The sequence below is a fragment of the Canis aureus genome, chromosome 20 (assembly GCF_053574225.1).
Source record: "Canis aureus isolate CA01 chromosome 20, VMU_Caureus_v.1.0, whole genome shotgun sequence".
NCBI lineage: Eukaryota > Metazoa > Chordata > Mammalia > Carnivora > Canidae > Canis > Canis aureus.
This window is the reverse complement of record NC_135630.1, coordinates 55,237,398-55,259,362: the sequence shown is the minus strand read 5'-3', so window position 1 is coordinate 55,259,362 and position 21,965 is coordinate 55,237,398. Positions and strand designations below refer to the sequence as shown.

General features: G+C 35.7%; 1 long non-coding RNA gene across 1 annotated transcript in view; it reads left to right on the top strand.

Annotated features, from left to right (window-relative positions):
- The window catches only part of LOC144291826 (uncharacterized), a 109,702-nt gene extending 90,367 nt beyond the window's left edge, over positions 1–19,335 (top strand). Inside the window, exons 2-3 of the long non-coding RNA XR_013359392.1 lie at positions 4,386–5,784; positions 17,983–19,335. This is a non-coding gene — a long non-coding RNA (uncharacterized LOC144291826). The remainder of the gene's footprint in view (positions 1–4,385; positions 5,785–17,982) is intronic.
- The last annotated feature ends 2,630 nt before the right edge of the window (positions 19,336–21,965 follow it).

The window sequence follows — 21,965 nt, the reverse complement described above, 5'->3', positions numbered from 1 at the left end:
TTACACACCATCACAATGTGTCAGAATGCCTATCTCCCTTACTAATGCCACATAGAGATTATTGCCAATTCTGGCTGAAAATGGGATCCCTATATTGTTTTTATTTTCATTGTTTTGATTGCAGGTGGTGTTGAAACAGTAGATCTAATCATGAGACAGAGCTTGGAGTGAGAAGAGAAGGAAAGGGAAGAGATAATTAAGCTTTTATTTAAGGTTTTCATTCTGATTTCTGTTATTAAAATGTGTAAATATAATTTTGGATAAAGTTCCCCCCTTTGTCATCTACCTCTCTGTTCTGGAATCCTTTTACTTATTTAATTATCTATTTTTCAACATTTCAGATTTCTAGGTGGAGCCGGAGGCAAGAGGCATGGGGTGGAGTCTAAGAGGCTGGGAACCATTAGGATTAGATGAGACCAGACGATTCCTTTTCTTCTACACTTCTTCTACCAAAATTTAGATTATGAAGTAGCACACATATACTGTGATAATACTATTCTACCTTTTTGAAAAAGCAGAAACATCTAAACTTTAAGATTTCAAAATAAATTTTGCCTTAGCAGTAATAAAGCACAAGGACACCAGTGTTACACAATGAAAGTTAATGGCAAACCAGTTTCCTTCATGTATTAGAGCACCTTGTCTATAGTATGTATTTTTAAAAGGTTGAAAGAATGAATGAACAAGAAAGTGAATGAAAAATGTTTACTTGCAAGATATGAATGCTAGCAGAAAAAAAAATCAAGCTGGGAAATGTAAAATGGTTTTTAAATCTCTTTATGTCTTGCACCAGGGTGACTGAGTTGGTTAAACATCTGCCTTCAGCAGTTGGGTTGGGTTCCTTGTTCAGTGGGGAGCCTGCTGCTCTTTCTCACTGCTGCTCCTTCTGCTTGTGTTCTCTCTCTCTCTCTCTCTCTGTCAAATAAATAAAACTTTAAAAATTAAAATAAAAAATAAATTTTATGTCTACTGTTTACTAAAAATGTTAGAGGTTTGAGTTATCAAAAAATCAATGAGCAAAATATTGCTCATTGAAAGAAATAATGATTTTTATGTCGTCCATTGTTATGTATCAGTTTATGGGCCAGTATAGTTTGTCAAAAGCAAGCTAAGTGGGAGATTGCTGTGGAATATGCTACTAGGGGTTTTTTGGTAAATAAACATCCTATGGGGAGAGAAAAATAATTCCAAACATTATCAAAGAAAAATCCACTTTGATGGATATGCATTATTACTTCAGAGATTTTTTTCACTGTTGTTACAGCTAAACTGATAATTAGCCCTCATTTGTAATATTAAATATATAGATGAAATATTAGAAACACAATTAAAATAGCAATACTGTAGTATGCATTACAAAGTCTTTTCATAAAAACACCAAGCATTTGTTCCCAGGTAGGATTAAGACGTATGGAAATGGAGAGGAAATTCCAGAAGGACAGTTGGGGGCAAAGAATAAGGATCCATTCCTGTTAGCTTAGGTGATTGGAAATATTATAAGATGGATACAGAATTTAAAAAAATGAAAGTAAACTATCTTAGCAGATGCCATAAAATATTAGCACGTAATTCTTTTTAGTTTATAATCGTCCTTTTTGAGAAATGAAATGTTTAGATGCAAAGCATCTCAGGGAACTACCTTAGTAGAGACCATTCTTTGCTCCTATAATGTGTCTCCTTTATGATGACTTCAGTTATATTCAGTTTCAACTTCTTGCCCTTGCAAACTGATTACTTTCTCACTTCCTTTCTTTTCTTTTGTCATAATATATCTTTATTTAAGACTTCTGCTTACTTATGGCTTGTGTAGGTTTTTATTGTTTCAGAGATCCTGCTTACAGGCTTCTCTTTCTGTAGATATCCAGATTTGCTCATCATATTTCCTGATTTCCACTTTGTGTGGCTTATGGTCCAAATTCAGAGAGAGATCATCTAATTAAGTGAAAGATTCACAAAATACAAGGCATTTTTTGGTGTGACTTTTATGTTAGATAAACCCAGAAGCCATTTCAGGAAAATTGCCACTAGTGTTTGTTATTAACTGCTCTGGAGTTTATTTTCAGAAAACAAATTTCAGGAAACAAATTTCTATAATGGGGTCCTATCACTAGCCAAATTGCCTTGGCAGAGTTCTTAGATCACCTGTGTAAACGACATGCTTAGAAGAAGGTTGGACGTAAGAGGAGTACGTTGAAATTTTTCAGGACGTTGTGAAACTGGCAGAGGGCTTCCATGGTATGCCTTCCAACCTTGTGAAAGGTGATAGTAAATAAGAATCTTAAAGATTCAACAAAAATTTTTAAAAAGCTGAAACTACAAAACTCTTATCATTTTATGATGAAATCATTTAATACATCACAGTGCTGTCTACTGTCATTTATTTTTGCCAAGGAAATGTGCTTATAATGAATAACACATCCAGCACCTGGGTGGCTCAGTCAATTAAATGTCTGACGTTGGCTCAGGTCATCATCCCAGGGATGAAGTCCCACATTAGACTCCCTGCTCAGCAGGGAGCCTGCTTCTTTCTCCCTCTCTCTCTGCTTGCCACTCCTCCTGCTTATGCTCCTTCTCTTTCTTTTTCATAAATAAATAAATAATAAATAAATAAACAAACTCTTTATAATGAATAACACTTCAGTTAACCTAAGAGAGTATTAAAAATGTAAAAATGTTGGTATTCTAATAGTTTATACATGGTCAGTCTTTCTGATTAAAATGCAGTGCTATAATAAATGTTGACTCTACCCTCAATTTCCGTAGTAAAATCATACTCAAACCATATTGAAATAATAAATCAAGCAAAAGAGTGCAGAGATCAGAAAGGACCACCTTGTATAAAAGTTGAAGTGACTTATTCAGAGAATTCCTTTACTCTTTACGGGTAGAGACCCATGGAGAAGTCAACTTTCAGTTTAGGAGGTAAAGGGATGGTGACTTACACATTTGACAGTAGTAGTTACTTTTAAAATTAAACAAAATGGGGTTTATCTTCAAAGTAAAGCTTTAGTTACCAAAGCCATATCATTATTCTGTTTATTGAACCTGAGAGTTTCCTTTCACAGTAAACAAGAAGATGTAATAGTTTCAGAGAGGGAGAAATGGGACCTTTTCTGGGAGCCTTATTGACTGTTCTTATGAACTTGTGAAATGTTTTCCTATTTTAGGTTAAGTATTAAGTAGAGTGACATGTGGCTGCACCATTTTTACACCCCCTTGTTAAGTGACATACACTTCCATACACTATTTGAAATAATAAGTGAGCAATTTGAATTGAGTGTAGGTGTTAGTAACATTTGCAGAATTTTCCACATTGTGCTCTTGGCTCCTGCCATTAGACTTTTAACTACTGAGAAATAAAGCTATAGACATTTCTAGTGATAACTCTGGCTAGTTTCCTTCATAATGCAAGTATGGAGCCAAATTTACCCACATGAAACACACATACAACTTGGTTTGGAGGAGAATTTCAGAATGGCAGTACCAAACCTAGGATAGTGCATTAGACATCATTTGTCCCTTGTTTTCATTTTATATAGGCTCAGAGAGGTCGTTTTACACAAAAGCAAAAAAATTGCAAATAAAAATGGATATTTTACTAAAGAGAGGATATAGGCATATCTCACTTTATTGTACTTTGCAGATACTGAGACTTTTTTGTTTTGTTTTGTTTTTGTTTCTTTAACGAACTGAAGGTTTGTGGCAATCCTGTGTGGAGTAAATCTTTTGGCACCATTTTTCCAGAAGCATTTGCTCACTTTGTGTGTCTGTGTCACATTTTGATAATTCTCGTAATATTTGAGATTTTTTCGTTACATTTGTTAATATAGATCTATTATCAGTGATCTTTGATGTTACTGCTGTAGTTGTTTTGGAGAACCACCAACCGGGCCTATACAAAATGGCAAGCATAAACAATAAACGTATGTGCCCTGACTGCACTAACCAGCAATTCCTCGGTTTCTCTCCTTCTTCTCAGACCTCCATATTCCCTGAGGCACAACAATGTTGAAATTAGGCAAATTAATATCCCTACAATGGCCCTTGTTAAGTGTTCAAGTGAAAGGAAGAGTCACACATCCCTCACTTTAAATCAAAAGCTAAAATTTATTAAGCTTAGCGAGGAAGGTATATCAAAACCAAGATAGGCTGAAAGCTAGGTCTCTTGCACCAAAGAGTTAATCAAATTGTGACTGCAGAGGAAAAGTTTTTGAAGGAAATTAAAAGTGCTACTCTAGTGAACACACAAACGATGAGGAAGTAAACCAGCCTTATTGCTGATAGGCAGAAAGTTTCAGTGGGTAGATCAAACCAGCTATGACATTCCCTTAAGCCTAATAAGCCTGATCCAGAGCAAGGCCCTAACTCTCTTCAATTCTTTGAAGGATGAGAGAGGTGAGAAAACCGCAGAAGAAAAGTGTGAAGCTAGCCGAGGTTGGTTCATGAGTTTTAAGGAAAGAAGTCATGTCCATAACATTAAAGTGCAAGGTGAAGCAGCAGGTGCCAATTTAGAAGCTGCAGCAAGGAATCCAGAAGATTTAGCTAAGATGAGCAGTGAAGGGTGGCTACAATAAACAGATTTTCAATGTAGATGAAAACAACTTTGTATTTGGAAGAAATTGCCATCTAGGACTTTTATAGCTAAGGAGGAGAAGTCAGTGCCTGGCTTCAGAGTTTCAGAGGACAGACTGACTCGTTAATGGCTGATGCAACTAACTGGTGCCTCTACGTTGAAGCCAGTGCTCGTTGACCATTCTGAAAATAGGTCTCTTAAGAATTCTGCTCACTCTGCTCTGCTTGTGCTTTAGAGATAGAATAACAAAGACTGAATGACACAACGGCACATCTGTTTACAACAGGGTTTGCTGACTATTGCAAGCCCACTCTTCAGATCTCCTGCTCAGAAGAAACAATTTCTTTCAAAATATTGCTGCAAACTGACAATGCACCTGGTCACCCAAGAGCTCGGACGGACATGTACAAGAGGTTAATATTTTCACGCTTCCTAACATAACATGGTTCCAGCTCATGGATCGAGGAGTAATTTCGACTTAAAGTTTTGCTTTTTAAGAAAAAAACATTTTCATGAGGCATCACAGCCAATAGATAGTGATTTCTCTGATGGATCTGGCCATAGTAAATTAGATACCTTCTGGAAAGAGTCACCATTCTACGTGCCATTAAGAATATTTGTGATTCGTGGGAAAATTTTGGTCAAATATCAGCAGGAGTGCAGGAGTTTGGAAGAGGTTGATTCCAAACCTAATGGATGACTTTGAAGGACCCAAGACCAGTGGGGAAATAGTGGACCAGTGGATATAGTGGAAACAGAAAGGTCTGGAATCAGAAGTGAGTCTGAAGATTTGACTAAATTGCTGCAATCTCATGAAAAAAACCTAAATATAAGTTGCTTCTTATGTTTGAGCAAAGAAAGTGGTTTTTTGAGTTGGAATCTACTCCTAGTGAAGATGCTGTGAAGATTGTTGAAATGACAACAAAGGATTTAGAATATTATATGATAAAGCAGCAGTAGAGTTTGAGAGGATTCACTCCCAATTTTCAAAGGTTCTGTTGTGGGTGAAATGCTATCAGACAGCATCAATGCTACAGAGAAATCATTTGTGAAAGGAAGAGTCAATCAATACAGCAAATTTTATTGTCTTATTTTAAGAAATTTCCACAGCCACCCCAGGCTTCAACAACCACCATTCTGATCAGTCAGCAGCCCATCAACATTGAGGCAACAATTTCTACTAGCAGGAGAGCCTGGGTGGCTCAGTAAGGGTAAGCGTATAACTCTTGATTTCAGCTCAGGTTAGGATCTCGGGGTTGTGGAATCAAGCCCCACATGCGGCTGTGGGCTCAAGGTGGAGTCTGCTTGAAGATTCTCCCTCTGTCCTTCCTCCTACTTGTGTGAACATAGGCTTTCTCTCTCTCTCTCTCTCTCCCAAATAAATAAATCTTAAAAAAAAAAAAAGGAATTTCCACTAGCAGAACTATAACTTGCTGAAAGCTCAGATCATAGATAGCATTTTTTAGCAATAAAGTATTATTAAATTAAGGTACGTACATTGTTTTATGAAACATAATGCACTTAATAACACTTAACATAACACTTAATAGACTATAGTATAATGTAAACATAACTTTTATATGTACCGGGAAACCAAAAAATTCATTTGACTAGCTTTATTATGATATTTTCTTTATCGTAGGGGGCTGAAACCAAACCTGCAATATCCCTGATGTATGCCTGTATATGTATGGAGCCATTTTAAATAGTTTACTCTGTTTTCTCCCATATTTATAAGTAAAAAGATTTTTTCATATTTTATTTAAGTTCCTTTATTTTGTAATGAGCACAGAAGTTTAGAGACTTAATTTACACTTAACTTTCGAAGGAAACTCAGCACATGTTACAACCCTAATTAGCATTTTTTACTTTAACTTATCAGATACTGTAGGGGTATACACAAGTTTCTACAGTGTTCCTGTTATACGATTTAAAACATTCCCACTGTGGAATGTCATCAGTGTCTGTTGTTGGGACACATTTGAATAACATTCTGCTCATTATAAGGAAATCCCATCAATTTAATTAAATAAGAAACAAGTGAAATATACAGCCTCTTAGCTCACATGTAGTCTCTCTGCTGCATCATTTCGCTCTTGTTGACAGGCTCCTTGATGCTTTCACATGGGATTCTTTCACAACATCTTAGGCTCTTAGAGGTCAGGGACTACATTTTATTTTCTTCAACATTCCCAGTGTATGGCACAATATTGTGAACATAGTCATTTTAATAAGTAAATGATTATTTGCTAAGTAATTATGTTATACTTGAGAGCACTCATACATGAGGTCGGTCGGTTATTAAACAAGTAGTAATTAAGCAAGTGAGAAGTCATACATGCCTTTCATTTAGTTTTCATTTTTTTTCTTTCCATTTGATTTGTTTGCTGATAATGGTTCCCTAAGAATACCTAGAACAAATCCTCAGATATCTCTGCCTTGTATATTGTAAGAAGGTGCCTACTATTCAGTTGTTCTTCTGTGAGTAAACTGTCTGAAATTGAATTCTTGAAGTGATCTTGGAGATGAAAGGGTTGCAAGCATTGAACTCTCATGGCTGCTAATACTCTAAACTTCAATAGATCTTAGAGAAATTTATCAGAATTGAAGGATTTTATGAATTTTTACATTTTATCAAGTATTTTAATAGTTATTATGAAGTACAAATCAGAAAATGGTAAATAATGAAGTGGGAATTTTTGAAATGAAAGGATAAATCTATCGAGAATCCGAGATTAGCTAATCCTGTTTTAGGTGGAGTAAGAAAACCTGGAATTGGGCACATGATCAGGATGGGCACATATGCATAAATTGTCCCTGGTTGAGTACTATAAAAACGTCTTAGGCAATTTATCACAAACAGGTAACTTATAGATATGTCTTATTTGACATGTGTAATATTTTGTAAACATTTGAATATGTTGTAAACACTTAAAAGTCAAAAATTTTTACTTAAAAATTTGAATTTGTGGTTCTCTTGGACCGTCAGATCTGGCAATTCTGGTTTAACATCTTAGCCACAGCTACAGTTGACTGAATCAGCAGGCTGCTTTTGATGAAGTAGTTACTGTTATTTACAGAATGGTTATATGGTTTTTAGGTCCCCTACAGTTGTCACTAGTTTCTTTCACCTATTTACATGATCTGCCCAGCACCTTTGCTTTTTGTTTTGTAGGTAGTATCTCAAGCCCACAGATCTACGTTCTTGAATTACTAGAATTAACTCAATGGGCTCATTGAACTACATTCAAAGCTGGAATGAGATAGTATAGATCTGTATTGTTCAATATAGTGGCCACTTCACATATACAATTATTTAAATTTAAATTCACTAAAATTAAACAAAAAAAAAATAGGGGGAATAGGGGAAGGGGATTAAAAGATACAAACTTCCAGAATATAGTTAACAATATGTAACAACTTTTCATGGGGCCAAATGGTAACTAGACTTAAGGTGGTGATCACTTTGTAATGTGTGTGTGTGTGTGTGTGTATATATATACACATATATATATATGTATGTATATATATAAATATACATATTTTAATATATACATACATAATTTACATATATATTTTATATATGCATATATATATATAAATCACTGTATTGTGCCCTGAAACTAATACAATAGTGTATGCCATCTACACTTCAATAAAAAAATTTAAAGATTCAATTGTACTAGCTGTATTTCTGCTGCATTTCAAGCTGTCCTTTCATATAGATTGAGAAAATTTTTATCATTGCAGAAAGTTTTATTAGACAATACTGATATAGAAAGTAAACTCTTTACAAGTGACAGTGACAAAAGCTAAATCAAGGGTGGTAAGCTTCAGATTGAAAATGCTGAAAAAAAAAGAAAAGAAAATGCTGAAGCTCAAATAAGTAAGCATCCAGCACCCACTGAATTAAGGTATAGAAAGTGGGAAGTGTTTAAAAAGATAATCCAAATCTCCTTAAATCTATTTAAGCACACTGGCCCAAATGGATTGCATTCTAAGGAAATGGAAGTATTTGTACATGGAATGGGAAAACTTACTACTGACACTGAGGTTATGAACAGTTGGATTTCTAGAAGAAAAAAAAAATCCTGGAAACTATATACAAGGGCACTTATTAATCTTTGGGTGGGCATAATTACATAATGGACCCCCAAACTGATGGCTTAGGAATACGTAAGAAAACAATTGCATAATGAGCCAGCTTATGAGACGAACAAGTAATGGCAAAATACCTATTAACTTGGCCCACTGCATTGAAATAATTTTAATGAAAAACTTCAAGACATTTTATTGTCTTCCCTAATAGTGATTTGCCTAGCTAATCTTCAAGGTCTCTTCAAGTTCAAAAATATTATGCTTTTATTACTGAAAGAAGAATGTCTTTGAATACAAGATTTGGAATAATAGATAGATTTATAGCTGAGTCAATAACTTTACTTAAAATATAATCACTAAATAGATGGTAATTCAGGAGGGATCTCTTGTGGCATTCCATAAAATTAGAAGATTATACGTTGAGATGTGTCATGTTTTATATTTTTGTCAATGATTTGAATGAATGAATTCATACAAGGCAAGATTATTAAATTATCAGTGACACAAAGATGGGAGGAAAAGTTAATATATGCAATGTCAGAATTAAAATTTGAACAGATTTGATGTCTCAAAACTAACAAGAGTTAGATGAATTTTTTTCTTAAGGTGATGCTTAATGGAGAATTTTTTTAAGGGCATAGACTGGTATTTCTTAAGAAGTTATGAATTTTAGACTCAAAATTCAGACTAACTTGACAGCCTGAAATCTGGGTTGAATTAAACAAGGTGGTTGGTGGTGATACCCTAGTATTCAACCTAAAATAAAACCAGCTATCATGATACACCTGCTCCTTGAAATACCTTCTTTGCTTGATTTCAAAAAAGCAAGCTCCTTATAGTTCTACAACTACTCCTCCTCCATCTTCATCTCCTCTCTCTTTCTTTAAATTTTATCTATTTGACAGACAGAGAGTAGGAGCAGGGGAAGAGGGAGAAGCAGACTCCCCACTGAGCAGGGAGTCCTATGTGGTGCTCGATCCTATAACCCCCGAGATCATGACCTGAGCCCAAGGCAGTTACTGAGCCATCCAGGTGCCCCATTTTCCTCTATTTCTTAGAGAGCATTCATGCTTGTACCATTGAATCTGTGTGGTGACTCTTCCAGTTTTAAATCTCTGAACTGTGTATTCACATATCCAGCAGCCTACTTGCATAGGCATCTCCTTTTGAATTTCCGGTAGAAATTATCTCATACTTCCATGCATATTCCCAGTAGAAATACCTCATACTTCTGTGGGCCGAGTTCCTCATTTTGTCTTCTAGACTTGCACTACCTTCAGTGTTCTCCATCCCAATTAACTTTATTCTCTAGTTCAGGACAAAAATTTGGAGTCATTCTTGACTCTTCACTTTTTCTTACCTCTAAATGTAGTCAGTCAGAAAATTTTGCCTAAATAATTCTAGATTGCCTAGGTTTTCAACATCTCCACTGGTCTAGTTTACCATCCGCTCTCACCTGGTAGCCTCCTAACTCAGTAGCCTCCTAACTCTCTCTCTGTTCTCACCCTTGCTATATCCTTTGTACTTTGAACTTTGTAGTCAGGTTAATCCAGTTAAATATTACCCTGTCACTATGAGACCCAGTGTCTTCCAATCAGGACCCTTCTCACTCAAAATACATCCCTAAAGTCTCTACAATGGTCTGTTAAGTCTTTCCTCTCCCATTTCATTTCTGGCCTAATGTAATTCTCTGCTACCACATTGACCTCTCTATTCTCTAACACAGCAGGTCCACGCTTACCTCAGGGCATTGCACTCTGCCTGTAATACTTTTTCTCCAAAGTAGTTTTTGTTGCTCATTCCCTCATATCTTTCACATTTTTAGTCAGGTATTATTTTCTCATGAGACTATCCTATTTAAGCTGTCTGTGTAAATATTTTCAGTTTCTCCTAATGTCAGACTTTCTTCCATACTTAATTTTTCTCCAGAACATATATTACCTTCTAAACCACAGTATAACTGGGACACCTGGGTGGCTCAGTAAGTTACGTGTCTGCCTTTGGCTCAGGTCTTAATCTCATGGTCCTTGGGATGGAGTCTCACGTTGGGTTCCCTGCTCAGAGAGGAGTCTGTTTCTTGCCTCTCCCTCTGCCCCTCCCCACAGCTCCAGTGCTCGCTCTTTGTCTCAAATAAATAAATAAATAAATAAATAAATAATAAAATCTTTTAAAAAAAACAACAGTATAACTTACACATTTTTGCTATCTGTCTTTGCCCGCTAAAATATAAATTCCTAATGCCAAGAAATTCTTTCTATTTTATTCACCATTTTATCCCTTACTCCTAAATTACTGTTAACTTACAGTAGGTGCACAGAAATTATTTCTGAATGAATGCATTTATTTATGTGGGAGCAAAAGAAAGAATGACTCAATAAAGCTACTGTGGAAAAGGTAAAGGATTTACCTAAGTTCGATGTTCATCATTGCTGAGGCATCTAAGAAAGACATCTTGGTTTATAGGAATGAAGTCTAGATTAAGAGGCATCAAAGCCCTCTGTGGTGCCCCAGCACAAACTATTATTTTGCCTTTATGCCTTTGAAGACGACACTTGAAAAGCATCAGTTTTAATGGAGAGTGTTAGAAACTTAAAAAAAATGATTTAGAAGTTGTTCGATGAAAAAATACATTTATTATGAGTAGATTCAGAAAGTACTAGTAGTAATGGGTGAAAATTACTGATCTAGTATCAGTGTTTAAGACAGTATCATCAATATTCTTTATAATTGCCATTTAAAATGGTGTGATCTGTAATTGTCAGTAGGAAGCTTCCTTTTTGAGGGAGTACTCAAGCAGAGGCCAGATCGTTAACTGTCTAGAAAATTATAGAATGAGATGTGTAATGGGTAGAAAGAGAGGCTTGTAGATCCCATCTGAGTCCTAATATTCTATAATTTTTACTACTAAGCAGAGATTGATGCACAGATATAGCTGTGTGAGTAGTTATGTATGTATGTATATAGATTAGGTTTATGTAGAATTTATGTACATAATTGGCATATATATATACATATATATACACACATACATATATTACAGAAATATGCCAGTTTTATTTTTACAGACATTAATTTGATCCTAGAAATTACATTATTGCATGTAAAACTCATCAACCTTTGCCTAAGCTTGGAGTTCAGACCCTACAACCTGTTTCCTTCTAGTGTTTTCTCCTTTCTGGGACATCAAATTCCGTGTACAAAGTCAAGGCCGTTAGACGATAAGCATAACTTTGGGCCTTTAAAAGATCAAGAGCTGACCATATGGATAAACATTTTTACCATTTACTGCTTCAACCAAGTTTTAAATTTTATCCAATATAAATTATTTTCCCACAGAACACACAATTATAACTATGGTTCTCTATTACAAAACCCATTTCCTTATAAGTTATTTCTTAAGGTTTTTCATATTCAGGCAGTTTTCTGGAAGTGACAAGCATGAATTAAACCTAACCGGTATGAAGTTTATATGTCGACACATGAGGTTATCTTTTATTTACCGAAGTAGGTCAAAAGGAACGAGAAGGAAAAAATAAATCAATGATCTGGCAAGATGAGTGAAAGTTCATATTGTCTATTGTTTCAGAGAGCAGGTGTTGTATTTATTATTGCTGTGAAACTTGAGAGATGGTTGGGTGAGAATTTTCAGTTGTATTCCAGATAAAATTCCCTTGTGAATGAACTGCTTCCAAAAGTTGATAACACAGTTGTCAAAGAAGCATCTAGCCTATTAGATTTAAATATTCATATATATGTCACTGTTTACAATAGTAATTATTTTTAAGTGACTCCATACCAGGGTTTCTGAAACTTTAATTACAGAAAGAAAAAAATATAAATACAGATCCCTGGGCCTTACATCCAGATAGTCTGAGTCTTCAGGTCAGGATAACATAGAGACATGCTTATTTAATGAACCCTTGGCCTCCCTCTACCGCATGGTATAGATGGTCTATGGACCACGCTTTACCTAACACTCTAAACCTTTATGTACACCCGTATTTTTAAATCAAAGGTGTCCTTTTGTATGCCTGGTTTATACTACATAGATATGTAATAGAGTAAAAGTCCGTTTGTGTTTAGGTCTAGACTTTTTAGTGTTTTTTTCCTCATTACACATATTTATTCTAGCAAATTCTTTCATCATGTCTTCCAAAATGTATGTGGAAGGACACACAACAAAATAATTTTCTTTCCTAGCTGAGGCCTCTCACTTTGCAGACACATATTTGGGGAGAGAGCACCCTCATGTGGTTATATGATGCTAATGTTCCAAAATTTTATTTTATGTCTTAGGCAATGAGAAGAAATTGCCGGTAACAGCACCACCAACCCATTGGATTGTTTTGTTTCCAGAGTTTTTAGAGGACCCTTTTTTTTTTCCTGGTTTGTGTGTTGGGGGGGGTGTTAGCTTGCAAAAATGGTCCCATTCCCACTTGCACTTTCAGGTTCCCATAACTGTGACATCCTTTATTGCTTCAAGAAGCCTGTCTCAGTACTAATGTTAAGTCATAATGAAATAAAATTAAGTTTCTGGGGACATGGGACTCATCAACACACAATTACAGCATTCTGGTTTTGGTGTTTGTTTTTAAGCAGGTTCCACACCCAGCATGGAGCCCAACTCAGGGCTTGAACTCAGCACCGTGAGATCAAGATCTGAGCTGATATCAAGAGATGGATGCTTATCCAAATGAGCCACCCAGACACCCAGTGTTCTGTTATTATTTAGGGGTTTTTCTGGACCATGGGAATAATTTAACTTTGTTTCAAAATCCTAAATGAAATATCAAAAATATTCTAAGGTTTAGGGAAATTTTTGAATTGGACATTAAGTGTTTCACAAACAACAACAAAAAATAACTTTTTTATACAAACAAAACTGCCCCTGAACTTGATTACAAAATCTTTTGGATGACAAACCTTTTTGTAGAGGACCTATATCCCACTTACTTTTACTGTTGTGTTTGGGGAGTGTTAGACACTGTAAAAAAAATAAACAAAAACAAACAAACAAACAAAAAACCCCAGTAACTCCAGCCAAAAGAATGACATTAACAACAGTAAACAAAAAAGATAATTAAAATTTTCTATTTTTATTGTTTTATGGTATAAATTTGCTTTGTATTAATATTTGTCAAATATAAGCAAGAAGCACATACTTAATATGAATAATACATTAAGCATGTAAAAAAGAAATCTATGAAATTACTGAACGATTTTAAGATTGCTGATAGGTTGGCCATTGCAACCTAGAAGAATTATATTAATTTGAACTTATACTAATAAAGAATAAAATAATAGTAGTAGTAATAGTAGTGGCAGTAGTAATAATAGTAGTAGTAACAATAGTAATATTGAAGAATAGCGTGCAGCCTATGGCAGTAGTTTACAGAGAAAATATAAAAAGAGTATGGAAATAGTGTGATAGAAATAGAGAAAGAATAATTTAGATAATTTACTATAGGAAACTGAAATCAATTTGAAATTACAAAGTACGGAGTCATAATCACATCTAAAGAATATAAGCAATTAAATGAGATATAAGATGCAAGGAAATAATTTAGGAGAAAAATAATTACTTGGCAGAGCCCTAAAGCTTATTAGAATAATAAAGAGCAGAAATACTTCAGTAATCGTGATCAGTGCTGTAAATGACCAACGATGAAAATCATAAGAAAGCCTAAGAAAACTATACTAGTGAAAGTAATCCTAAAGGAGATGTACTAAGTATTTGAATTTTTAGAGAAAGGATTTATTAAGGATTTGAATCCGCAGGAAAGATGATTGGCATCACCAATCATGAGAATAAAAATTGATAACGGCTCAGAAAAAGAAAGAAAATCCACAAAGTCAATAGGGGGAGAGATGGTACACCGAGAATTCTTTATCTCTGTAGCATATAAATGACATATCAAAGCAAGGGAAAGGCAATTTCTTTTTTTTTTTTTTAATTTTATTTATTCATGAGAGAGACACAGAGAGAGAGGAGAGGTAGAGACTCAGGCAGAGGGGAGAAGCAGGCCCCATGCGGGGAGCCCGATGTGGGACTGGATCCCAGGACCCAGGATCACACCCTGGGCTGAAGGCAGTGCTAAACCGCTGAGCCACCCAGGGATCCCATGGGAAAGGCATTGTCATACAAGACTCAGGAATTGTACAATCCAGGTATTCTTCCGGAAAAATTTCCTTGAAGACATAGATAAAGAAGAGGAGAATGGAAATAAGAAGGTACAGGTAAAGACTTTGTTAGGGGGCATTTTTTTTTTTTTTGAGAACATTTGCCCTTTAATTTGCATTTAAAATCAGTTTCTTTAAATATTTTAGTTATATGTTCTGAATAGTGAAGACAGAGTGGATGGTGCAGGCACTCAGCATCAGCTCCCAACCCCCCTCCCCCAGGCCTTGCTTCTCTGCTCAAGATCCAAAGGGGCTCCTGGTGTCAAGTGGCCACTGCCTCAGGCCCGGATGCAGCTGGATGCGAAGTGAAGAAGCCCAGCAGCTTTCGTGACAAGTATTTAAACTTGCTCCAGACAATTCCAATGATTGTACCCAGACCAAGGGGCAGCATCACCTCAGAGGTGTGTTAACATCTTGGGGCTGGTTTCCACCACCATCCGCCCTCCCCAAGACCCGCGGTTCTGCAGATGAAGCGCTTAGACCCCACTCCCCAAGGGCCCTGATGCAGAGAAGCAGAGCTTCAGTCCCAGTGCTTCCACCCAGGGCCTTTAAAAGCTCACATCAACCCAGGCCAGTCCACAGAAGCCTCCTCACCCCAACCTCACCAGGCTCTGGCCCTTGGCACCACACCCTGTCCCACTGCCATGCGCTACAATGGTTCCAGCAGCCCAGAAAGGCCATACAACACAATATTACTTGAAAATTGTGTAAAAAACCCACAAAAGATAGGCAGTATCCTACAAAATTTTAAAAAACAGTATGGGGGCAAAATGAAACATGATTTAAATCAATATAAGTAAAATCAAATATACCTATTAAAATATAATAATTATGAGCTTAGAAGTAAAAGGAAAAATACTTTCAGTGTGAGTTAAAGCATTAACTTTATGCTGTCCTAAGATATATATTCAAAATCATGCTTTGTTTATAATAATGTATGCAAATTGACACTTTGTCAATTATTTGAACTACAAGACATGTTATGACCACTGGCATGACTCAAAGTAGGTACTACTGTTTCTATTTTTAATGTATAAGAAGACTGACACTTAGAAAATATTATAGATTTGAGCAAATTCAGTATTTAAATGAATGCTGTAACCCTGACCTTCTGACTACTAAATTTGGTGTTTTTCCTGGTACATTATAACACAGAATTTTCATTTTGTCAGTTTCTAACATACACCATTATATCTAGAGAATAAGTTACTTTTTAAAATCATTTTACAATTACATGAATGTTGATCGTAGACCATCAGGAAAATACAGACAAAATGGAACTAGAATGAAGGAGACAAGCCCATGTGTTTAATCAAGTCAATGTCGTATGCCTGGGTTTTAGGATTTCTTTATTCTGCTGACTTTGCCAGGAGCTCGCTGTTCTTTACTTGCTTGCTTATTCCTAAAATGAGTCAATATTATTAATTATACTTATCACTGTAGGATACTTGAGAGAAGAATGACGTAATACTTTTTTTGTTTTGTTGTTTAAGGTTTTTATTTGAATTCTAGTTAACATGTGCTGTAACACTGGTTTCAGGAGTAGAATGCGGTGATGCATCACTTACAGATGACAGTACTCATCACAAGTGACCTCCTTAATACCCATCACCCATTTAGCTCATCCCCCACCCACCTCCCCTTCCGCAACCCTCAGTTTGTTCCCTACAGTTAAGAGTCTCTTATCTTTTGCTTTCCTTTCCTTTGTTTCTCATCTTCTTCTATTTTCACTTTTTTTTCCTTAAATTCCACATACGAGTGAAATCATATGGCATTTGTCTTTCTCTGACTGACTTGTTTTGCTTAACATAACACACTCCAGCTCCACCCATGGCAAGATCTCATTATTTTTGATGGCTGAGTAATATTTCATTATATACTACGTCTTCTTTATCCATTCACCAGTCAGTGGACATTATGCTACTGTTGATAATGCTGCTCTTCCCATAATTTGGCTACTGTTGATAATGCTGCTATAAACACCAGGGTGCACGTGTCCCTTTGAATCCGTATTGTAATCTAGGCATTAGCATCTACCGGGCTTCAAACCTTTCTTATAAGAATGAAAACCAAAAAAATAAAAAATAATAAAAAAAGAATGAAAACCAACATATTCTAAACATTGCTGTGATCAGTGTAGCCCAAGTTGTGTGTGGGTCCCAAGCAGGGATCTGTATCTCTTTGATTCAGTTCCTCATTGCCAACGCTCCACTTCATACTTGCTCCTTTTGCTACTGGATATACTGTTGTTGAATTAATTAATTGATCAGCTACTTAGTTGTTCAGTAAAAAGAGGCTTAAACTTTCTAAGTGGAAAGCATCTTTGCTTAGGATGTTTGAAAGAGGATTTGTTGAGGCAAACTAAAGCTACTCTTTAAAATTAATTATGTTAATATTATAAGAATATAACTTAGAAACATGCTTTAAAAATTGAAAACAGATGCAGTATGGATCTGTAGTTGTTGGCTACCCAACCTTTCTCAAAAAAAGAGACAGTCTGGCTCGCTCTTCAGTTTCCCGTCGCTCCCACAGGCAAAGGTTAATATTCTCTCCCACCGAGCACCATGGCTTATATTAGAGTGGCTATATCTGCTGAATTTATTTACAAATTTCAGAGTTTGGAGCCACTGTGGGTGCAACTACTCAAAGAGAAACATTAAAATTACCAGCTTAATCAATTGACATTCGGTGGCTCTTGATTTCTGCTTTCGTATGTGACTTATATGAACCACGAGGAAGTGGATGACAGGCATACTGTCGGCGTTTGCAAAATATGTTTTCCAGCAGCCTGTGGGGCAATTTGATTAAAACACACACACACAAACACACACACACACACACACACACACACACACATGTTTGGTTGTTATCCAATTTCTTTTTCCTTAGTTCTCAGTACTAGATCCAAGTGTCAGTCTGTCTATACTGTATGCATGGGAAGTGTGGGAGACTAATGGTTTTTATAAGCTATGGCAATTTTAGAATATATGATATTTAGTCTGGATCTCGTTCTTCCTTTATACTACCAGTAACTGGAGAGAGGAGGCCTTTCATTTAGTTCGTCTGCTTTCTACCCCTGACTCACTTGCTTTCTTTTTTTTTTTTTTTAATTTTTTATTTATTTATGATAGTCACACAGAGAGAGAGAGAGGGGCAGAGACACAGGCAGAGGGAGAAGCAGGCTCCATGCACCGGGAGCCCGACGTGGGATTCGATTCCAGGTCTCCAGGATCGCGCCCTGAGCCAAAGGCAGGCGCTAAACCGCTGCGCCACCCAGGGATCCTTCACTTGCTTTCTGACTCTGAGCAAATAATCATCTCTTTTGGTCTATAGTTTCATCATCTTTAAGAGAATTAAACAAATGGCCTCAAACGTCTGTTTCATCTCTGTAATACAAGTCTTAGAGAACTATTGGGTTGAAACATATGAAGATGACACTTTCTAGGCCAAATTGTTGGATGTTGGAGTTTCATATGATTAGTCTTCGTAATTGGATATCTTGGAGGACTGAAGATATTTTCAGGAGGTGGCCTTGCTATTAGTTACCTTGGAGGACATGTCATTCTCTTCGTTCTTTAGTAGTCTGAGATTCTGAGCTCTATTAGAGCACAGTCTCCATTTTTTAGTATTTTATGCCCTTGTGCCTAGAACAGTGTCTGGCAAATACTAGACACAGAGTAAATGTTTGCTGATTGAACTGTATTATGACTTAAAATCATTAAATTCTACAGAATTATAATGATTAATAATGATGATAATCAGACATGTTGAAATACCAGAGTAGGTAATATCAAAGGTGAAATTTCTGACAGCTCTGTTAATGGGAAGGTGACAAGTTAATCTTAGCTAAAATAATCAAAGGTGTGGCACAGCAGACAAAGATGTAAAAGCTGTGTCAGTACAGGGCTTAACATGGTTTTATGAATATTACTTTTAAAATATATTCATTCTTGTAATCATAAATATATGTCTAAAAACATTTTAAAAAGTTTAAAGAAAAATAATTTATAATTACCGCCCCCCGCAGAGAAAAAATAATAAAATTGGAGCCATGTGTAATACCTTCTTATAACATTATCATTTGCCATGTTGTCAAATATTCCTTGAAAACATTTTTTATGTTTTTTAATTTTTTTTAGGTTGTATGTGATTTTACTTAAGGTGTACAATGTGATGATTTAATATATGCACACACTGTGAAATGATTACCACAATCAGGTTAATTATACATCCATCTCCTCATTTACCTCTATGCGTATGTGCGCAAATGTGTATGTGAGTGTGTGTATGATGAACACTTAATATCTACCCTTGTAGCAAATTTCAAATATGGGGTAATTTATGGTAATTATTAGCTATCATTACTGATGTTGTACATTAGATCTTCAGAACCTTATAACTGAACGTTTGTACCCTTTGACCAGCATTTCCCCGTCTTTCCCTGGCTCCCAGCCCCCCAGCCCCCCAGCCCTTGGCAATCAATCACTGTCTACTCTCTGGTTCTATGAGTTTAACTTTTTTAAGATGCCATAGGTAGGTGAGATTATATAGTGCTTGTCTTGCTTGTTTTTCTGTGTCTGTATTTTCACAATATCCATGTTGTGAAAAGCAACAGATGTTCCTTCTTTTTTTATAACTGAATAATATTACGTTGTATGTACATTTATAGCATGTGTGTATATAATATATATATCATATACACACTTTCTCTTCACATTTCCTTTATTCATTTGTTGATGGACACGTAGGTTGTTGTCATATCTTACCTATCGTGAATAATGCTACAATGAGCATGGGAGAGCAAATATCTATTCAAGATACTGATTTCATTTTCTTTGAATATAAATCCAGAATTGCTGGATTGTATGATAGTTCTATTTTTAGTTTATCAAGGAATCTTCATATACTTTCCATAATGACTATATCAATTTACATTCCTGTGAGCAGTGCACAATCACTTTCTTTTTACCACATCTTCACCAACACTTGTTACTCTTGGCTTTTTGGTAACAGTTGCTCTAATAGATAAGAGGCAATATGTCACGGTGTTTTTTTTTAATGATTTTAAAAAATTTATTCACGAGAGCCACAGAGAGGTAGAGACACAAGCAGAAGGAGAAGCAGGCTCCATGAAGGGAGCCCGATGTGGGACTCGATCCTGGGACCCTGGGGTCATGCCCTGATCTGAAGGCAGATGCTCAACCACTGAACCACCCAGGCGTCCCTCTTACTATGGTTTTAATTTGTGTTTTTCTGATAACTAGTGATGTTAAGCCCCTTTTTATCTTTTTGTTGACTGTTTATATGCCTTCTTTGAAAAAATGTCCGGTCCTATGCCCGTTTTAAATTGGATTGATTTTTTTTTTTTTGCTGTTAAGTTGTAGAAGTTTTTTTTTTTTTAAAGTATATTTAGGGTAATTAAAATTTAAATATATTTATTAGATATATGTTTTACATTTTTTCCCATTGCATAGTTTGACTTTTCATTTTGTTGCCTGTTTCCTTTATTGTGCAGAAGCTTTGCAGTTTGATGCAATCCCACTTGTTGATTTTTACCTTTGTTACCTTTGCATTTGGGTACCATATCCAGAAAATCTTTGACAAGACCACTGTCAGAGAGCTTTTCCTCTAAGATTTCTTCTAGGAGTTTTATGATTTCAGGTCTTGCATATAAGTCTTTAATCTATTTCAAGTTAACTTGAATGTCATTGAAATTTTGATAAGGATTGCAGTGAATCCGTAGATTGTTTTAGATAGTATGATCATTTTTACAATATTAAATCTTTGACTCCATGATCATGGAATATCTTTCAATTTATTCATGTCTACTTCAGTTTCTTTCATCAATGTCTTGTAATTTCCAGGGTGCAGGTCTTTCACTTCCTTGGTATTCAGTTTAGTCCTAAATATTTTATTCGTTCTGTTGCTATTGTAAATGGGATAGTTTTCTTAAGTTCTTTTTCAGATAGTTCCTTGTTGGTATATAGAAATGCAACTGATTTTTGTCTACTGATTTTATATCCTGCAACTTTACTGAATTCATTTATTCTACATTGTTGTATGTGCGTGGGGGAGGAGTCTTTGGGGTTTTCTATAAATAAGATCATGTCATTTGCAAAGAGAGACAATAAAACGTTTTTTCTTTATGATTTGGACGCCATTTATTTCTTTTTATTTGCCCATTGCTCTGACTAGGACTTCCAGTATAATGTTGAATAAGACTAATGAGACTGGGAACCCTTGTTTTGTTTCTGATCTTAAAGTAAAAAAAATCAGCTTTTCACTATTGAGTATGATGTTAGCTGTGGACTTGTCATATGTGGCCTTTATTTTTTATTTAAAATATATTTATTTATCTTTTTTTTATAAAGGTATTTGTTATTTGAGAGAGAGAGAAAACACAAGTGGGGTAAGGGGCAGAGGGAGAAGCAGACTCCCTTCTGTAAAGGGATCCTGATTTTAGGCTCCATCCCAGGACCCTGGGATCATGACCTGAGCCAAAGGCAGATGCTCAACTGACTGAGGCACCCAGGCGCCCCTTTTTCTTTATCTTTAATTGAAGTATATTTGAAATGTATTTTTAAAATATTATTTATTTATTTACTTATTTGAGAGAGAGAGAGATCACAAGTGGGGTGGGAAGGGACAGAGGCAGAGGGAGAAGAAGACCCCCTGCTGAGCAGGGAGCCCAATATGGGGCTCCATCCAAGGACCCCGGGATCATGACCTGAATCAAAGGCAGATAGATGCTTAACCAACTGAGCCACCCAAGTGTCCTGAAATACAATATAACGTTATATTAGTTTCAGGTGCACAACATAGTTATTCAATATTTATGTACATTATGAGATGCACACTACATTAAGTCTAGTTACCATCTGTCACCATACAGAGTTATTACAATATTATTAACTGTATCTGTGTGCTTTTTTACATCTCCAAGACTTCCTTTGTAAGTGGAAGTCTGTACCTCCTAATCCTTTTCACCTATTTTACCCATTCTCCCAATCCCCACACTCTAGAAACTATCATTTTGTTCTTTGTCTTTATGAGTCTGTCTTTGTTTTGTTTGTTCATTTGTTTTGTTTTTAGATTACATATATAAGTAAAATCA